Source organism: Chrysochloris asiatica, unplaced genomic scaffold (genome assembly GCF_000296735.1).
Source record: "Chrysochloris asiatica unplaced genomic scaffold, ChrAsi1.0 scaffold00187, whole genome shotgun sequence".
Taxonomy (NCBI): domain Eukaryota; kingdom Metazoa; phylum Chordata; class Mammalia; order Afrosoricida; family Chrysochloridae; genus Chrysochloris; species Chrysochloris asiatica.
This window is the reverse complement of record NW_006408705.1, coordinates 3,017,540-3,037,151: the sequence shown is the minus strand read 5'-3', so window position 1 is coordinate 3,037,151 and position 19,612 is coordinate 3,017,540. Positions and strand designations below refer to the sequence as shown.

General features: G+C 40.5%; 1 pseudogene; it reads right to left on the bottom strand.

Annotated features, from left to right (window-relative positions):
- LOC102814514 overlaps nucleotides 1–18,974 on the bottom strand; it is a 44,560-nt pseudogene extending 25,586 nt beyond the window's left edge.
- Nucleotides 18,975–19,612: the final 638 nt, after the last annotated feature.

The following is a 19,612-nucleotide window of genomic DNA, read 5'->3' as shown; positions in this document are numbered from 1 at the left end:
CAAAAATAATAAATGTCTGGTGTGGCATTATAGGATAAGCAAAAGGTTCATTTGAACCATAAGATCGTTGGTTCAAACTCACCAGCCACTCCTCAGAAACCCTATACAAGGTTGCTATGAATTGGAATTGACTCGAAGTCACTTAAAAATAAACAACAAGAAGATCTATCTACATGGATCAAAAGGAGCCTTGGTAAGGTAGTAGGTTATGATCTGGGTGGCTAACCACAAGGTTAGCACTTTGTATCTACCAGCCACTGGGGAAAGATGAGGTTTTCTGCTCCTGTAAAGATTTACAGCCTCAGGAAATGTATCCATGTATAGGCTCAAATGACTTGGAAGCACACAATTTGTAGTTAATGAATGTGCTATTCCTCTTTGGACAGTTAATAGTGGGACATTTCTCAACTCTCAAAGGTGGAATCAGTTGAAAAGCTGGTTTGGGAAGGAAGCCTTATCCAGAGTAACAAGTGACATCTTAGGAGCAGGCCAACATTCTTGTTGCCAGGCTTTACATTTAGTTACCTCAATGATCTCACTACCACTGACGTCTGTGGTCTTCCTACTCCCTTCCCTTGTCTCCTTTCTTTTCTTCCACAGCTTCTTCCTCCCAGTTCTCTGTCTGTGCTTATAAATAACTTCCAAACTTGTGTTCCTCAAAAAGCTATGTTAAGGTCTGATGTATAATACCTGTGATCATTTTTTTTTTCATGAGATGAAGAAATAAATGCTTTCCCCAATTTAGCACACACTATAGCCCCTTCTTTCGAGGCTGTAAATCTTTACGGGAGCAGAAAACCTCATCTTTTTCCCACGGAGCAGCTGGTAGTTTCGAACTGCTGACCTTAAGGTTCACAGCCCGATTTGTAACCACTACACTACCAGAGCTCCCAGTGTGGAGCTGTGGGTTAATGTGCCAGACTGTAAAGCCATTTGAACTGCAAGGTCGGTGGTTCAAGCTCACCAGCTGCTCCTCGGAAACCCTATACGGGGTCACTATGGGTCGGAACCAACTAGATTGCACTTCACAACAACAAATAGCCCCTTCTTTATCTAATATATTTTTCTTTTTTCTACACTTTTATTTTTAAGTAACTTATATTGTGTTTTAGATGAAAGTGTACACAACAAATTAACTTCCCTGTCAACAATTCTTGTATAAATTCTTCCATGCCATTGGCTTCAGGTATTACAATGTGTCAGCATTCTCATTATTTCCATTCTCCTGGTTGTTTCCATCAGTCCAGCTTCCCTTCCCCTCCTTGCCTTCTCATCTTTGTTTTGGGGTAAGTGTTGACTGTTCAGTCTCATTGTTTAAGGGGTCACATTACCCACAGGGGATATTGTTTATTTTATAAACCAATTTATTATTTGGCAAAAGGGTGACCTACAGAAATAACTTTAATTTTAAGTTAAAAGGTTATGTAAGAATAACAGGCTCCATCTACCCAGTAGGTCTGGACTATTTTAGGAATTTGAGTTTTGTTTTACATTTTTCTCCCATTCTATCTGGGACTTTCTATGAGTATTATGTCCCTGGCCATCTGGTTGGTAGTGGTAGCTGGGCACCACCTAGTTCTTATGGACTCAGGGTAGAAAAGACTGGTTCATGTGGGATATTAGTTCCGTGGATTAGTTTCTTCTTTGAACCCTTAACTTCCTTCATTTGCTTTTGCTCCATATGTTGCTCAATAATTTTATCTTAGATGGCTGCTTGCAAGTTTTTAAGATCCCAGACGCCACTCACCAAACTAGGATGTAAACATTATCTTTGTAAGCTAAGTTATAATAATTGATTAAGTTGCTCCCCAAGACTATGGTCCACACTTTTTTAATCTGGTAAATCAATCCTGTGAATTTTGGGGCTGTGTCTAGGAAGGCTGCATAAATGCGCCCCCTACGTGGTTTGTTACATACTTAGAGACATTTATACGGCACATGTAAATTTGTATCTACATATACTTACAGATACACCTATATGAGGGAGTTTCAAACAGTTCATGGGAATATTCCATTATCTTTTCATTCAATTTTTCCATGAACTTTTGAAGTCCCCTTGGATGTATATGTGCATTTACTTGCATATGCCTTTCTATATATATACATGCATCCATATCTACCTATGTAACCACACAACTATTTTTGGTTGTTTTTACTTTTGTTGCAAAATTGTATATGTTATAGCATTTACCAAAAATTATCCCTTTTCCTCATATATTTTAGTGTCTTTACTTCCCTTGGTCACGTTATGCTGATTTCATCCACATTTGACCTTGTTTTTTCCATGACCAAAAATGACAAGTTTCTACTATCTAAAAAGTGATTCTACTTCCCTTTCCCTTTCATCCCTGGTAACCATCAAAGAACTTTGTACCTAGTCTTAATTTTTTATACTACGGAGACCATACAATATTTGCATTTTGTGATTGGCATATTTCATTCAGCATTATGTCCACCAGATTCATCAATGTTGTGAGATGTTTCACAGACTTCTCAATATTTTTTATAGTTGCATAATACTCCATTATATGTATGTACCAAATGTATCCATTCAATTGTTGATGAGCTCTTAGGTGGTTTCTATCTTTTTGTATTGTAAATAAAGCTGCATTGAACATAGATATGCATATTCATGACATTGCTCTTATATCTCCAGCTTATATACCTAGGAGTGGGGTTACTGGACCATAAAGTATCTCTATGTTGTTCTTGCTGTGTGCTGTTGAGTCAGTTCTGATTCATAGCAACCCTATGTAGGGTTTCCAAGAGCATCTGGTAGGTTTGAACTGCTGACCTTCTAGTTCCCAGTCCAGTGCTTATCCTACAGTGCCACATCACAACTCATAAATATCTCTATAGCTAGCTTTTTAAGACAGTACCATATTATTTTTCAAACTGGTTTTACCATTTTATAACCCTACCTACAATGTATAATAAGGAGCTCTGGTAGCGTAGTGGTTACGAATTGGACTGTGAACCGCAAGTCAGCAGTTCGAGATTACCAGCTGTTCCGCTGGAGAAAGATGAGGAATTCTGCTCCCGTAAAGATTTGCAGCCTCGGAAACCCTGTACAGGGTTGCTATGAGTCGGAACTGACTCCACGACACATAACAATAACAACAACACAATGTATAATAGTTCCAATACTCCAATGACTTTGACAACATTTGTTTTCTATTTATTTGATCATTGCTATTTTTGCAATGGGAGTCCTGGTGTGGAGTTGTGGGTTAATGCGCCAGACTGCAAAGCCATTTGAACTGCAAGGTCGGCGGTTCAAGCTCACCAGTTGCTCCTCGGAAACCCTATATAGGGTTGCTATGGGTCAGAACCAACTCAACAGCACTTAACAACAATAATTTTTGCAATGAGGAACCTGTACATAGACCAAGAGGCAGTTGTTCAAACAAAACAATTTAAAACATTGAATGCTTTAAAATTAGGAAAGGTGTACACTAGGGTTGTATTATTTCACTATGTTTATTCAATCTGTACGATGAGCAAGTAATCTGAGAATATGGATTATATGAAGAAAAATGTGGCATCAGGATAGAAGGAAACTAATTTACAACCTGTGATATGCAGATTATACAATTTTGCTTACTGAAAGCGAAGAGGACTTACAATACTTACTGATAAAGATCAAAGACCACAGCCTTTAGCATGGGTGGGTTGCACCTCAATGTAAAGAAAACAAAAATTCTCACCACTGAACCAATATATAACATCATGATAATTGGAGAAAAGATTGAAGTTGTCAAAGACTTCATTTTGCTTGTGTCAACCATCAACACTCATAGAAACTTGAATTAGGTAATCAATGCATATTGCATTAGGTAAATGGATGCAGTAGACCTCTTTAAAGTGTTGAAAAGCAAAGATGTAAGTTTGAGGACTAAGGTGCACCTGATTCAAGCCACTCATTAACTTCATATGCATGTGAAAGTTGGACAGTGATTATATAAGGAAGACCATAGAAGAATTGATGCATTTGAGCTATGGTGTTGAAGGAGAATACTAAAAGTACCATGGACTACCCAAAAAACAAGCCAATCTATATTGGAAGAAGTACAGTCAGAATGCTCCTTGGAAGACACAATGGCCAGACTTTGTCTCTCATACTTCAGACAGATAGAAACTTAGTAACAGCATTGTCTGATGTTGTGCCAGAGATGATCTCTTCATATTGGAAGGCACTCAAAATACAACTAGGAAAGAGCTGTCCCTTCACAGTCATGTTGACCTTAAGAAGGTGGATAAAGCAAAACTTTCAAGATCTTCATTTGGTGATGGGGCACAACTCAAAATTAGAAGAAACAGCTACAAATATCCATTAATAATCAGAATATGGAATGTACCAAGTATGAATTAAGAAAAATTAGAAGTCATCAAAAATGAAATAGAATACATGCAAATAGATATATCACAGGTATTGTGAGATGAAATGGCCTTTTTGGGCATTTTTTTAAATTGAACAGTTATATAGGTTAGTTACTATGGAGGAATGACAAATTAAAGAGGATTGGAATCACATGCATCATCAAAAAGGATATTTCCAGATCTATCCAGGAATATAACACTGTCAGAGATAGGATCAAATCCATATGCCTACAAGGAAGACCCCGCCAGGTTTTTTGTACTCTAGTGGCTTGCATTGCTGTGATGCTAGCAGTTAAGCTACCCATATTTTAAATACCAGCCGAGTCACTCATGGTGAACAGATTTCAGTGGAGCTTTCGGACTAAGACAGACTAGGAAGAAGGAGAGAGAGAATACTTCTGTATATTTAGTCACTGATAACCTTATGAATAGCAGCAGAATACTGTCAGATAGCACCAGAATATTGAATATTAAAACATGATGAAGAGCACCAAATATTGTCAGATATATTACCAGAAGATGAGGCCCTCAGATTGGAAGCCACTCAAAACACGATTTGGGAAGAGCTGCCTCCTCAAAGTGGAGTTGACTGTGATGATGCAAATGGAGTAAAACTTTTGGGGTTTTCATTTGCTGTTGGGGCATAACTCAAAATGAGGAGAAAGAGCTGTAAACATTCAGTAATAATCAGAACATGGACTGTTTTGTTGTTAGATGTTATTGAGTCAGTACCGACTCATAGCAACCCTATGCACAACCGAACGAAAGACTCCCTGGTCCTGGCAACCAACAATAGTTGCCACACTTGAGCCCATTGATGTTGCCATTTTGCCAATCCATCTCACTAGGGGACTTCCTCTTTTCCTATGACCCTCCACCTTACCAAATATGATATCCCTCTCCAGTAACTGATCTCTCCTGAAAATATGTCCGAAGTATGAGAGACAAAATTTGGCCATCCTGGCCTCCAAGGAGCACTCTGGCTGTATTTCTTCCAACACAGATCTGTTTGTTCTTTTGGCAGCCCATGGCACTTTCAGTATTCTCCTCCAACACCATAACTCAAATACGTCAATTATTCTACGATCTTCCTTACTCATTGTCCAACTTTCGCATGCATATGAGGTTATCGAAAATACTATGGCTTGGGTCAGGCGTACCTTAGTCCTCAAGCTGACATCTTTGCACTTCAACACTTTAAAAAGGTCTTGTGCAGCAGATTTGCCTAATGCAATATGTCGTTTGATTTCTTGACTGCTGCTTCCATGAGTGTTAATGGTTGGTCCAAGAAGAATGAAGTTCTTGACAATTTCAGTCTTTTCTCGGTTGATAAGAATGTTGTTTATTGGTCCAGTGATGAGGAGTTTTGTTTTCTTTACATTGAGATGCAATCCATACCAAAGGCTATGGTCTTTGATCTTCATCAGTAAGTATTTTAAGTCCTCTTCACTTTCAGCAAGCAAGGTTGCATCATCTGCATATTGCAGGTTGTTAATGAGTCGTCTGCTAATCCTGATGCCATGTTTTTCTTCATATAACCCAGCTTCTCAGATTATTTACTCAGCATACAGGTTGAATAAGTATGGTGAAAGAATAGAACCCTGTCCCACACCTTTCCTAATTTTACACCATTCAGTGTTCCCATGTTCTACTTGAACTACTGCCTCTTGAGCTATGTACAGGTTCCTCATGAGCACAATTAAGTGTTCCAGAATAATCATATTTCACAATGTTGTCCATAGCTTGTCATGATCCACACAATCAAAAGCCTTTGTGAAGTCAAAAAAGCACTGGTAAACATCTCTCTGGTATTCTCTGCTTTAAGACAAGATCCATCAGACATTAGCAATGATATCCCTCATTCCACATCCTCTTCTGAATCCGGTTTGAACCTCTGGATATTCTCTGTCAATTTATGCTTGTAGCCATTTCTGTATTACTTTCAGTAAAACTTTACTCACATGGGGTATCAAAGATATTGTCTGATGATTTCCACATTTTGTTGAGTCACCTCTCTTTGCAATGGTGGTACAGTGATCTTGTGTATTCCTTCCATCTTCTACTTATGTTTCTCCATCATTCAATAATTTGACCAGAGAATTCTTCAATAATGAAAGCAGAGGCTTGAATTTTTTCTTTAGTTTCCTCAGCTTGAGAAATGCTGAGCATGTTCTTTCCTTTTGGTTTTCTAACTACAGATCATTGCACATTTCATTGTAATATTTGACTTTGTTTTCTTGAGCTGACTTTTGCATTTTCTTGTACCTCCTCACTTCTTCCATTTGCTTTAGCATCTCTACACTGGAGAGCAAGTTTCAGAGACTCTTCTGACATCCATTTTGATCTTTTCCTTCTTTCTTGTCTTCTTAATGACTTTTTGCTTTCTTCCTGTAGGATGTTCTTGATGTCATCCCACAGCTCTTTTGGTCTTCAGTCAGTGTCTAATGTATCAAATATGTTCTTCAGATCGTCTCTAAATTCAGGTGGAATATATTCTAGGTCATATTTTGACACTCATGGACTTGTTTTCATTTTCTTCAACTTCAATCTGAATTTGCATATGAGCAATTGATGGTCTTTTCCACAATCTGCCCCTGACCTTGTTTTGTCTGATGAGATGGAGCTTTTCCATCATCTTATTCCACAGATGTAGTCAATTTGATTTCTGTGTATTCCATCTGGTGAGGTCCATGTGTATAGTCATCTCTAATGCTGTTTAAAAAAGTATTTGAAATGAACAAATCATTGGTTTAGCAGAAGTTTATCATGCAATCTCCAGCATCATTTCTATTACCAAGGCCATATTTTCCAACTACTGATCCTTCCCCTTTGTTCCCAACCTTTGCATTCTAGTCGCCAGTGATTATCAATGTATTTTGAATGCATGTTTGATCATTTCAGATTGAAGAAGTTTGTAGAATTCTTCTATTTCATCCTCACTGGCTTTAGTGGGTAGTGCATATATTTGAATAGTGGTATTAACTAGTCTTCCCTGTGGATCATAACTGATTATGGGATGGCATGGTACATGGCAATGTTTTCTTCCATTGTATGGGATTGCCATGAGTTTGGGGCTGACTAGATGGCAGCTAACAACAACAACAAAACCAAAACTACTGCCATTCCATTGGTTCTCACTCATAGTGACCCTGTAGGACAGAGAAGAACGGCTCCCTAGGGTTTTAAAGGTTGTAAATCTTCATAGAAGCAGACTGCCTCATTTTTCTCCCACAGAGTGGCTGGTGAGTTTGAACTGCGACCTTTCAGTTAGCAGCCCATCCTTTATCCACTGCATCACAGCAAAAGGATAGTTAAAACCCAAAACCAAATGGTTGCTGCTGATTCCTACTCATAATGACCCTAAATGACAGAGTACAACTACCTCAAAGGATTTCCGAGGTTGTAATCCTGGATTTCTGGTGTGGCACTGTGGATCAGCACTGGACTGTGAACCATAATGTCAGCAGTTCAAACCCAACAGCTGCTCCTTGGGAACCTTATACAGGGTTGCTACAAGTCAGAATTAACTCAATGGCACTTAACAACAACAAAAACAAACCTAATGTGGCGCTGTGGATTAGTGCGCTGGACTAGTAGGCCAGTTTGAACTGCAAGTTTGGAGGTTCAAGCTCACCAGTTGCTCCTCAGAAGCCCTATACTGTATTACTATGAGTCGGAACCGACTGGAAGGCACTTACCACCACCACCACCATTAATCCTTAAGAAGCAGATTGACATCTTTCTCTAACACAGCAACTAGTAAGTTCAAACCTCCAACCTGTAGGTTACTAGAGAAGCACTAAAGCACTGTGCCACCAGGCTCCTTAAAGGAATGGTGGTGGTAGTTATGTGCTCTGGAGTTGATTCTGACACATAGCAACCCTGAATAGGGTTTCCGAGGCTGTAAATCCTTATGGGAGCAGAAACTTCCTCTTTTTCCTGCAGAGCTGGTAGATTTGAACCGCTGACCTTGTGGTTAGCAACCCAAGTCATAACCCATTAGGCTACCAGGGCCTGTTCATTAAAGGAGCAGCAGACTCCTGTTTTAAAGGAGAAGGTTGACTGGAAGACAATTGCTGTGATCTGGGAGTAGAAGGAGAAGGACGAAAAGGGATGAATAAGATCAGCGAGGGAAAAAATTGTAAAAGAGAAAGCATCCTTGTCAGTACTAGAAATGGCCCATTACAGGACATGGTTCCAGAGCCTCTAGGACCTCCAGGGGCCTCAGAAGATAAGATAGTCGGTGTAAACAATAAGGCAAAGTGTGGTCTTTGGACCAATAGTGTCTCACATGGAAGCCAGTTAGACATGTAATCCTCTAGTCCCACCCCAGGTCTACAGAATCAGAAACTGTTTGAGCAAGCCCTTCATGTGGTTCAGAAGCATGTTGAAGTTTGAGTCGCTGCTACAAACAAAGAGACAGCTTTTGGAGGGATGAGAGATTGGGGGATGGCTGGCAGGGGAAAGAGAGAGGGAGGGGAGGCCTCTTCACACAGTCAAGTAAGTGTTGTCCTCCATTTGCAAGAACCCCTCGGCTTATCTTTGTAACCACAAACCAGCGACTCACCATATCCTCCTAGAACCATGTAGGAGGTGGTAGAGATAAAAAACACGTTGTTACAGAAGGTGACTGTGGAGAATGGAGCAGGGTGAGGTGGAGAAAACAAACTGGCTTGTTCGGAAGCCCCTCCCTCTCAGCTGCTGAGGGCTTCATCTCCTTTCTGGGAAAACAGATCAGGACAGAATGAGAGGGAGGACAGCTTGGGTTTGACTCCTTTGGTTCTGTTGAAAGGCTTTTCTGAAAAGGTGATTACATCCTGCTTTGAACAGAAGCGACTTTGGTTAAGAAAAACCCATGGCTGTCCTCTGGCCACTTTAAGCCAGGTCTTTCTGGCTATAAACTACCACAAATATACCTGACCGAGATGAATTACCCTCAAAAGGCAAGACTTGTGAATTTACTGGAAGGCTTGGGGGGTTCCTGGGGGAACAGTCAACCTTATGTTTGAGCATAAGTCTTGCCAGAGGGGCTGGCTTTATCCCTATAACATTTGTCTGTTGTAGTTGTGTTTGTCCACTGAGATGATGACTAAACACACAGCATTGGTCAGGGGTGAATTATTACAAAGGACAAACAGGCATTTGCCAACTGACCTTTTAGACAACCTGCCTTCTCTCCACCCCGCCCCCATCATCAATGGTGAGGAGGCAGCTGTTCCTGGAAACCCAGCCAAAAAGTCTGGCTAGCATGCTGTGGGGAGGCAGTCAGCTCCAGTGTGTGTTGTCCTGGTCACCAAGCATTACTCCAGTGCCTGGGCTCAGCTGGTCCTGCCTTCTTCCCTGATCAAGGGTGTGGATTGCTAGGGCTGCATGGCTCTGACACTTAAGATAAGTAGGATTCCTACTGTGGCGCTGTAGGATAAGCACTGGACTGTGAACCACAGGTTGGCAGTTCAAAATCATCAATTGCTCCTTGGAAACCCAATAGAGGGTTGCTGTGAGTTGGAATCAACTCTACAGCACTTAACAAAAACAACAGCAATCTTTGTACCAATATCTGTTTCAGCCCATCAGGTATGTAAGATGCTCCTGGCCCAACCAAATGAAAATGTCCATCATTATCACTTTACATTGTAACTATCTGCATACATGTTTCCCTAGATTGTGGAGTGAGTCTGCCCAGTCAATGCCCATGACAATGTGTAGAGAAAAGAATGAATGAAATTTCCCAGAATCCCTTTCATCTACTCTAGTTTTCACCACTGGACCAATAAACAACATCCATATAAACAGAGAAAAGTTTGAAATTGTCAAATACTTCATTTTACTCAGACCAACCATCAACACCCATGGAAGCAGCAGTCAAGAAATCAAACAACGTATTGCATTAGGCAAATCTGCTGCACAAGACCATTTTAAAGTTTTGAAGAGCAAAGATGTCAGTTTGAGGACTTAGGCGCGTGTGATCCAAGATATGGTATCGTCAATAATCTCATATGCGTGTGAAAGTTGGACAATGAATAAAGAAGACCGTAGAAGTATTGATCCATTTGAATTATGGTGTTGGAGGAGACTATTGAAAGTATCATGGACTGCCAAAAAAATAAACCAATCTGTGTTGGAAGAAGTATAACCAATATACTCGTTGGAAGCCAGGATGGCCAGACTTTGTCTCTCATACTTTTTTAGTTCCTCGAGAAGGATATCATATTTGATAAAGCAGAGGGTCAGAGATAAACAGGAAGACCCCTAAAGAGATGGATTGGCACAGTGGTGGCAGCAATGGGTTCAGTTTAGCAGTGATTATGAGGTTGACATGGGACTGGGCAATGTTTTGTTTCCTTTTGTTGTGTATAGGGTCACTATGAGTCAGAACAGACTTGATGGTATCTAGCAAAACCAACACTTCAGTTTGATATCTTGCAATCTTTTCGTTCACCCAGAAAAATGTTTCTGAGCTCCAGAAACAAAAAGCGATGTTTCTTTTCCCATGCTTAGGATTTGAACTTGCTGTCAAAACTATGGTAAGTGTGGCAATATTTATGGAATTAATTTGAATTAAAGAAAAATACAGTCTAAATTAACCTGAAAACATATCTAGCACACAGTAACACTTTTTGGTCGAACTGCTGATAATGCAAGTAATATTGGGGGAAATACATATTTATGGGGGAAAACTTTACAAAATGGTCAAACCCAGAGTGTGAACTAAAGTCCAAGAGCAATGCAATCACACCAAAAATAATTTATCAAGGAAATTCTTTCATGGTTCTAATGGTGTGCTTGTCAACCACCTGGCCAGAGAGAAGTGCTAAGACCAGGTTTATTTCCTGTGGTGGTAGTAGTGCTTATGTGCCATGGAATTGATTCTGGATCATTGTGATACTGCACAGGGTTTCTGAGGCTGTGAATCTTTACGGGAGCAGAAAGCCTCATCTTTCTTCTATGGAACGGCTGATAGTTTCGAACAGCTGATCTTGAGGTTAGCAGCACGACTCGTAACCACTACTCTGAAAAAGAGACCTTAGTGATGAGGACAACCATACCAAGTTTGAAATTGCCAATCCACAATCTTTTAAAAGACACATTCTAAAAACACACTTTCAAATTTTACAAAGTGGGTTTTATTTTAAACTGCTCATCCTGCAGAACACAATGAATTTTCTTATGATATAAACTCTAAATACGGTCTACCCACTGCCCTTCATTCAGACATTGTGGTCCCAGAGTAGAACAGCCTCATTAGGATTTCTAAGGTTGTAGATCTTTCCAGAAGAACACTGTGACATCTTTCTCTTCTAAACAACTGGTAGGTTCCAGCTACCCATCTTTTGGGTAGCAGCAGAGAGCTTTAATCGCCACACTACAGCCAAACCTAAAGATCAAAACCCCAAAACTCACTGCCATTTAGTGGATTACAGCTCACAGTGACCCTGTGTAGGGTCTCTGAGGCTATAAATCCTTATGGGAACAGAAAGTGTCATCTTTCTCTCATGGAGTGACTGGAGGGTTTGAACAACTGACCTGGCAGTTAGCAGTCCAATGTTTATCCTACAGCGCCTTGAACCTAAGCATAATATGGAGAAACTGCTTTTGGCCACAAATAAACCAAGGTCATATCTCGCTACAAGTTTCTTTATGCCACCCAATTCTAAGGAGCAATCTGGGATACTCTTGGGATCATTTGCATTGCAAATAGGCTGGAAATGGGCCTTGTTTAAACAAGTGCTCAGTGCACAGGCTGCCCTCAGTCGCCCACCCTTGGCAGCAGCGACCTGCAGGAGATAAAAGAGGCGGCCACGTGAGCGGCTGCTGCTGAAAAGAAGCCTTTGAGCCGAACTGTTTAACTAATTAATGCAGCTCTCTCTCTAAGGTTAGAAATGAAAGGAGGGGAAAGGATTCGTGAGCAACTCAACACTTTGGGTCTATTATATGATTGCACCGAGAGATGCAAGGTATACACTGATAGTACAATTCTTCAACCCTCTTGCGAAATCTCCCCTAATCCCTAGTATTCCCCGGAATCACAGCCAGGCCATCGGCTGCCTCCTTGTTCTCAGTGGGTCGATAGCAACAGAAAAGACTCTAAAGCTTCTTTTGATCCTGGAGTAAATCAGATGCAAAATATCTACAACTCCCTCCACGGAACTTTAGTTATCTAAACTGGGATACTTAAAAACTAAGTGAATCTTCCAGAGAACTGTGAATGGTGCAACATCAAGGTAGTGAGCACCTGACTCAAGCAATTGCCTTTGTTTAAGCCAAGGATTTGCCTCAGTCTGATGATCCACCCCAAAGCCCAGGGAATTTAGTCAATGGGGTAGGTAGTCACAAATCTGAGTAAGCCCCTTCTTTGCCCTCGCCCCATTCCCTCTCCAGTTATGGTACTATGTTGTTGTTGTTGTTGTTATTAACTGCCCTAGAGTCCTTCTGGCTCATAGCAACCTTGTAGAGGGTTATTAAGGAGCTGCTGGTGAGTTTGAACTGCCAGCTTTGCAGTTCAAACAAACATTGTGGTTGAGTGCTTATCCTACAGCACCACACCAAGACTCCTATAGCCAGATCCATATAAAATTGATAAGAAAAATGTAGCTTCATCATCCTGTTAGGTCCTTGGTGTAGATTCTCACTCATGGCAACCCTACGTAGGCAGAGTAGAATTGCTCCAGAGGGTTGAAATTGTCAAAGACTTAGTTTAGCTCAGATCAACTTTCAACACTCATGGAAAAGGCAGTCAAGAAATAAAATGTATTGCATCAAGCAAATCTGCTGTATAAGACCTCTTTCAAGTGTTCAAGAGTAAAGATGTCAACTTGAGGACTAAGGTGTGTCTGACCCAAGTTATGGTATTTTCAATAAACTCATAAGCATGTAAAAGTTGGACAATGAATAAGGAAGACCATAGAAAAATTGATGCGTTTCAATTATGGTGTTAGAGGAGAGTATTAAGAGTATCCTGGACCGCCAAAAGAACAAACAAATTTATGTTGGAAGGTGTGCAATCAGAATGTTCCTTAGAAGCCAGAATGACCAGACGTCATCTCTCATACTTTGGACATATTATCAGGATGGACCAGTCCCTGAAGAAGGATGTCATGCTTGGTAAAGTGGAGGGTCAGCAAAAAAGAGGAAGACCCCAAATGAGATGGATTGTCATCATGGCAGCAGTAATGGGTTCAAGCATAACAATGATTTAATATTGGCATTGTTAAGTACCATGGAGTTGGTTCCGACTCAGTGACCCTGTACAGGGTTTCTGAGGCTGCAAATCTTTACAGGAGCAGAAAGCCTCATCTTTCTCCAGCAGAACAGCTGGTAGTTTCGAATTGCTGACCGTGAGATTAGCAGCTTGATTCATAACCACTACGCTATCAGAGCTCCTTAATATTGACATAGGAATGGGAAATGTTTCCTTCTGTTGTGTGTAAGGTCACTATGATTTGGTGCTGACTCAATGGCACGTAATAACAACAACAACAGAGGTTTTCAAGGCTGTGACCATTCAGAAGCAGATCTCTAGGCTTGTCTTCTGAAACACATTTAGGTGGGTTTGAACCTCCAGCCTCTCAGCTAACAGTCCAGCATGGAGCCATTTGCATCACCCAGGGACTCCATGTTCAGCTTCCTAAACTCCATTTCTTTCTTTATTTAAACCTTCCCCTTCTTTCTATGTGTCCTTTCTGGTCTTTCTTCAACAACTCAATCAAAACCATGACTGGGGAAAGGAAACTGCTGGCACAGGGGGAGGGATCCCACCAGAAGGTAACCAATCACTTGTCATTTGCCATACATTTGAGACTGACTCATGTAGACCCCATGTGTGTCAGCGTATACCTGTGCTCCATGGAGTTATCATTGGCTGATTTTTCAGAAGTAGATCACCAGGACTTTTTTTTGAGGTGTCTCTTGGTGGATTCGAACTGCCAACCTCTCAGTTAGTAGCTGAGGATGTTAACCATTTGTACCACCTATGGACTTCTCTAGATACACCAGTGTCATGGAATCAATTCTGACTTATAGTAACCCTTTAGGGTAGAGTGGGGTCCTGGTGTGGTGCTTTAGAATAAGCCTGAACTCCTAACCACAAAGTTAGTGGTTTAAAGTCACCAGGCGCTCCTCAGAAACCCTACACAGGGTTGCTATGAGTTGGAATCGACTTGATGGCACTTAGCAACAACAAAAATCCCTGGTGCTTCTATGGGTTAGGTGGTGGGCTACTAATTGCAAGGTCAGTGGTTCAAATCCATGAGGTGCTCTGTGGGAAAAAAATGAGGCAGTCTGCTCCCATAAAGATTTGCAGTCTTGAAAAACTTAGAGAGAGAGGGTTGCTATGAGTCACTATGAGTCAGAATCAGCTTGATAGCAGTGGTAGTTTTCTTGAATTTCAACTAGTAGAGAGTCATCAAAAAAAGAGGAAGACCCTCAACAGAATGGACTGACATAGTAGCTGCAACAATGAGCTCAAACGTAGGAGAGTTTGTTAGGACGGTACAGGACTAGGCAGTGTTTCCTTCTATTGTGCACAGAGTCACTTTGAGTTGGAGCAGACTTAGTGACACCTAACCACAACAACAACACTCTCCAAATACACTTACATACATTTTCTACTCATTCACTGTGGGACTCATGCTCTAAAAATGATCGGCCACTCATGGATTTCTAGCCTATTGACTTTTCTGTCTTTACATTGCTGCTCACCCTTTCATAACCTCAGCTATCTCTTAACTAAACCAAGATCCCTTGGTCCATCATTAAAATCACCTTCGGTTCTTTTGCCCTCCATCAAATATTCTTGGCAAAACTTCAGTTCTAGTTAAATTCACCTGTCCACCTAGCCTGTGCTTGTACCTGAACAAGAGTTGAATGCCATTGGGGAAAATAACATGTAATCTTGATTGGTCTCCCTTTACATTTATGAACTCATATTTCAAGTGGTTTGTTTCAGTCTGTCTCAAACTAAACAAAATGAAACATACTTGAAATATACAAAATAATACAAATTTAATACAGGGGATTGGTTCTTTAAGTGATGGGTGGACTGATCAGGATGACAAAAATTGCCAAAGTATAAAGATGTATCAGAGACAAAGACAGAGGCAGCATCTCCAGAGTTCTGGACACAAATCACTGTGTGGTAGTTAAAACCGTGGTGTCTATATGTTGATAAATTCTACATATATTCTTCAAAGCCTGTGAATGGTTCTAGATCATCTATCTATCCAGGAACCTATTGACCTTTCCACTTGATTGTCAAGCACAGCATGGTGAAATTGACATCTCACTCACAGTCTCATGATTGTATTCCCTGCCTTGGTGGGTGACATCATCATTACCCAGTCACTGTAGCAACAAATAAGAAATCATTTCTAAATCCCTTTCTTTCCCCCACATATACAATCTCTCCTTTCCATCCTTATCCATTCTTGTAATATTCCCCTCCAGGTTGTTAGAATACACTTTCAAAAATGTGTGTCAGAGTGTGTCACAAGCCTGCTTAAAATCCTTTTATAACTCTCAGGATAACAATGCTAAACTCGGTAACGGACCGTATTAAATCACTTCTAGATGATCTGCACCCTACCCTTCATACCTTTTCCTACATCACTGCTTTGTTGTTGTTGTTATGTGCCATCCAGTCAGTTCCAACTTATACAGATCCTATGTACAATAGAACGAAACACTATCTGGTCCTGCACCATCCTCACAATTGCTGTTACTCTTGAGCCCATTGCTGCTGCCACATCTCTTTGGGGGTCTCCCTCTTTTTTGCTAACCTTCCATTTTACCAAGCATGATGTCCTCCCTGACAACATGTCTGAAGTATGAGAAATGAAGCCTCACCATCCTGGCTTCTTAGGACTATTCTGGCTGTACTTCTTCCAACATAGACTTGTTTATTCTTCTGGAAGTCCATGGTAGTTTTAATATTCTTCTCCAACACCATAACTCAAATGTCTCAATTCTTCTGTGGTCTTCGTTATTCATTATCCGACTCTCACATGCATATGAGGCAATTTAAAATACCATAGTTTGGGTCCAAGTACACTTTAGTCCTCAAACTGACATATTTGTACTTCAACACTTTAAAGAGGTCTTGTGTAGCAGATTTGCCTAACGCAATACGTCGTTTGATTTCTTGACTGCCTCTTCCATGAGTGTTGATAGTGGATCCAAACAAAATGAAATCTTTGACAACTTCTATCTTTTCTCCATTTATATGGATGTTATTTATGGTCCAGTGGTGAGAATTTTTGTTTCCTTTGCATTGAGGTACAATCCATATTGAAGATTGTAGTCTTTGATCTTAATCAGTAAGTATTTTATATTCTCTTTGCTTCCAGCAAGCAGATTGTATCATCTGCATATCGTATGTTGTTAATCGTATGTTCAATTCTGATGCCATGTTCTTCTTCATATAATCCAATTTCTCATATTATTTCCACAGCATATAGATTGAATAAGTATGGTATAGGAATACAACCCTAGAGCGCACATCTTTGCTAATTTTAGACCATTCAATATCCCCTTGTTTTGTTTGATCAACTGCCTCTTGATATGTACAGGTTACTTAGGAGCACAATTAAGTGATCCACATACTCATTCTCCTCAATATTGTCCATAGCTTTACATGATCCACACAGTCGAAAGCCTTTGCATAGTCAATAAAGCACAGGTAAACATCTTTCTGGTATTCTTGGCTTTCAACCAACATCTGTCTGATGTCAGCAATAATATCCCTTGTTCTACATCCGAATCCGAATCCAACTGGAACTTCAAGAAGTTCCCTGTCAGTTACTGTTGCAGCCATTTAAAAATTATCTTTAGCAAAATTTTACTTTCATATGATATTAATGATTTTGTCTGATGACTTCCTCGTTCTATTGGGTCATATGTGTTTGGAATGGGCACAAATATGGATCTCTTTCAATCAGTTGACCAGATAGCTGCCTCCAAATTTCTTGGCATAGATGAGTGAGTCCCTCCAATGTTGTATCAGTTTGTTAAAAGATTTCAATTTATGTTCCATAAACTCTTAGAACATTGTTCTTTGCCAATGCCTTCAGTGCACTTGGATTTCGTCCTTCAATATCATTGGCTCTTGATCATATATTTCTCTTGAAATGGCTGAACATCAACCATTTCTTTTTGGTTCAGTGACGTTTTGTATTCCTTCCATCTTATTTTAATGTTTTTAGCATCATTTGATATTTTGTCCATATAATTCTTCAAAATTGCAAGTCGAGGCGTGGATTTTTTTCTTCAATTCTTTCAGCTTGAGGACTACTGAGCATGTTCTTCTGTTTTTGCTTTCTAACTCCAGGTCTTTGCATATTTCATTATAATACTTGAATTTATCTTCTTAAACTTCCCTTTGAAATATTCTGTTCAGCTCTTTTACCTCTTCATTTCTAAGCAAATCAGACAGATTTCCAACATTAAGGTAAATTTTCAAGGCAGAAGATCTTCCTACTTATCTCGTCCTGTCCCCAAAGTGGCAGTGAAAATACTGCTACTGACAATGACACGAGGCTAGAAACACAACTACTGCTTATATTCAGTTGTGGCTCGAGCATCATATAACTTTACTCAAACATGATATAGCATTGAAATACAGAAATCCTATGTATTGAAGTAAACAAGTTGACCTTGAAAGACTGAGAATTCTGAGGTCACTAGATTGGTACTAGGTGTCTGTGGGGGGTACCAGAGTGAGCTGGGGAAGAATCTGGTGCTGGAGATGGGTGTCAAAATAGTCACACCTTATCCTCCAGTTTAGCAGAAACTAGAGCCCAAATGTTTACCTTGTTGGACATTGTCCGGTGTCGTTCCTTATGTATTCTCAACTTGGTATTTCCTTTGTCCTTCCCCTTCAACTTTCCCTCTGGGAACAGGAGAATATTAAAAAATGTGGACCTGAGTGTTACTTCTATGACTTTTCTGTAAATTTGGCCTGGGACATTCCTAGGCTGAACAAATCCCTTGGCCTAAACTTTCCAACCTGGGGAACAACTCTGACACATCTAGAGTCATCCCAAAGAATATCAGGAATGGCAGAAGGATAGATCTAGGCAGCTATCTGTAATTGTTGGCATTCTGGTGTGATAAACATTGGACCACAAGGTCGGTGGTTTACAATCACCAACCACTCCTCAAAAACCCTATTCAGGGTCGCTATGAGTTGGAACCAACTTGAAGGCACTTAGCACTGATATCTGTAGTCATTTTCTAGGGCTTCTGTAATGCGTACAAAGTGGATGGTTTTAAATAACAGAAATTTTTGTTTTATGCCTCTGAAGGCTAGAGTGGATAGTCTGAATTCAGACTATGTTGGCAGAGCCATGTTCTCTCTCAGCTTCTGGTAGGCCCAGGCATTCCTTGGTTTACAATTGTAGCATCATTCCATCTCTTCCTGGATCTTCACAGTCTTCATGTGACTGCTTTCCTTCTGTGTCTCTTCTACTTTTTTATAAAGTCATCACTCACATGATACTTGACACTGTTGGATTGCTCTGCTCCACACGCTTGTATGAACTTACGTTAACTTTCCAGATAACATCTTCAAAGATCCCGTTTCTAAACAAGGCCACGTTCATAGTCACCACTGGTTCTCACCTCTGGTTAGGTCTTGTTTAGGAACAAAGAACTCAGTTTGTCCTTTGTCTCTGGAAAATAGTCTTTGGAATTTCCCAATCAAATGTCTTTGCTTTTCTAAAACAGCCAGGCAACACTTGCTGCTGGTGCTGTTAAGTGACCTCTGATTGACTTCCACTCATAGCAACCCTATATCAGATTTCCGAGGAGCGACTGGTGGATTTGAACTGCCGACCTTGAGGTTCAGTGCTTATGTTACAGCACCACACATGTGCAAATGAGTTGAAAGTCCTTACTTACTTCATCAACTTGGTAACTAACCTCCGGAAGGGGGTGGTGGTGGTGGTGGTGGTTTTGTGCCCTCAAGTTGGTTCTGACTCACAGCGACCCTATAGAGGGTTTCCGAGGCTGTAAATCTTTGTGAGACTAGAAAGTCTCATCACTCTCTGATGGAGCAGCTGGTGGATTCCAACTGCTGGCTTTGTGGTTAGAAGCCCAATTTGTAACTCACAATACTACCGGGGCTCCTTAACTTCTGGGGAAGAGGGGGCATATTCATTGAGCCACACATGCCAATTGAGACTTCAATAACTATTACAAAGGGAACCCTGGTCTTTGGGGCTTCCTTTGGGAGCTTCCT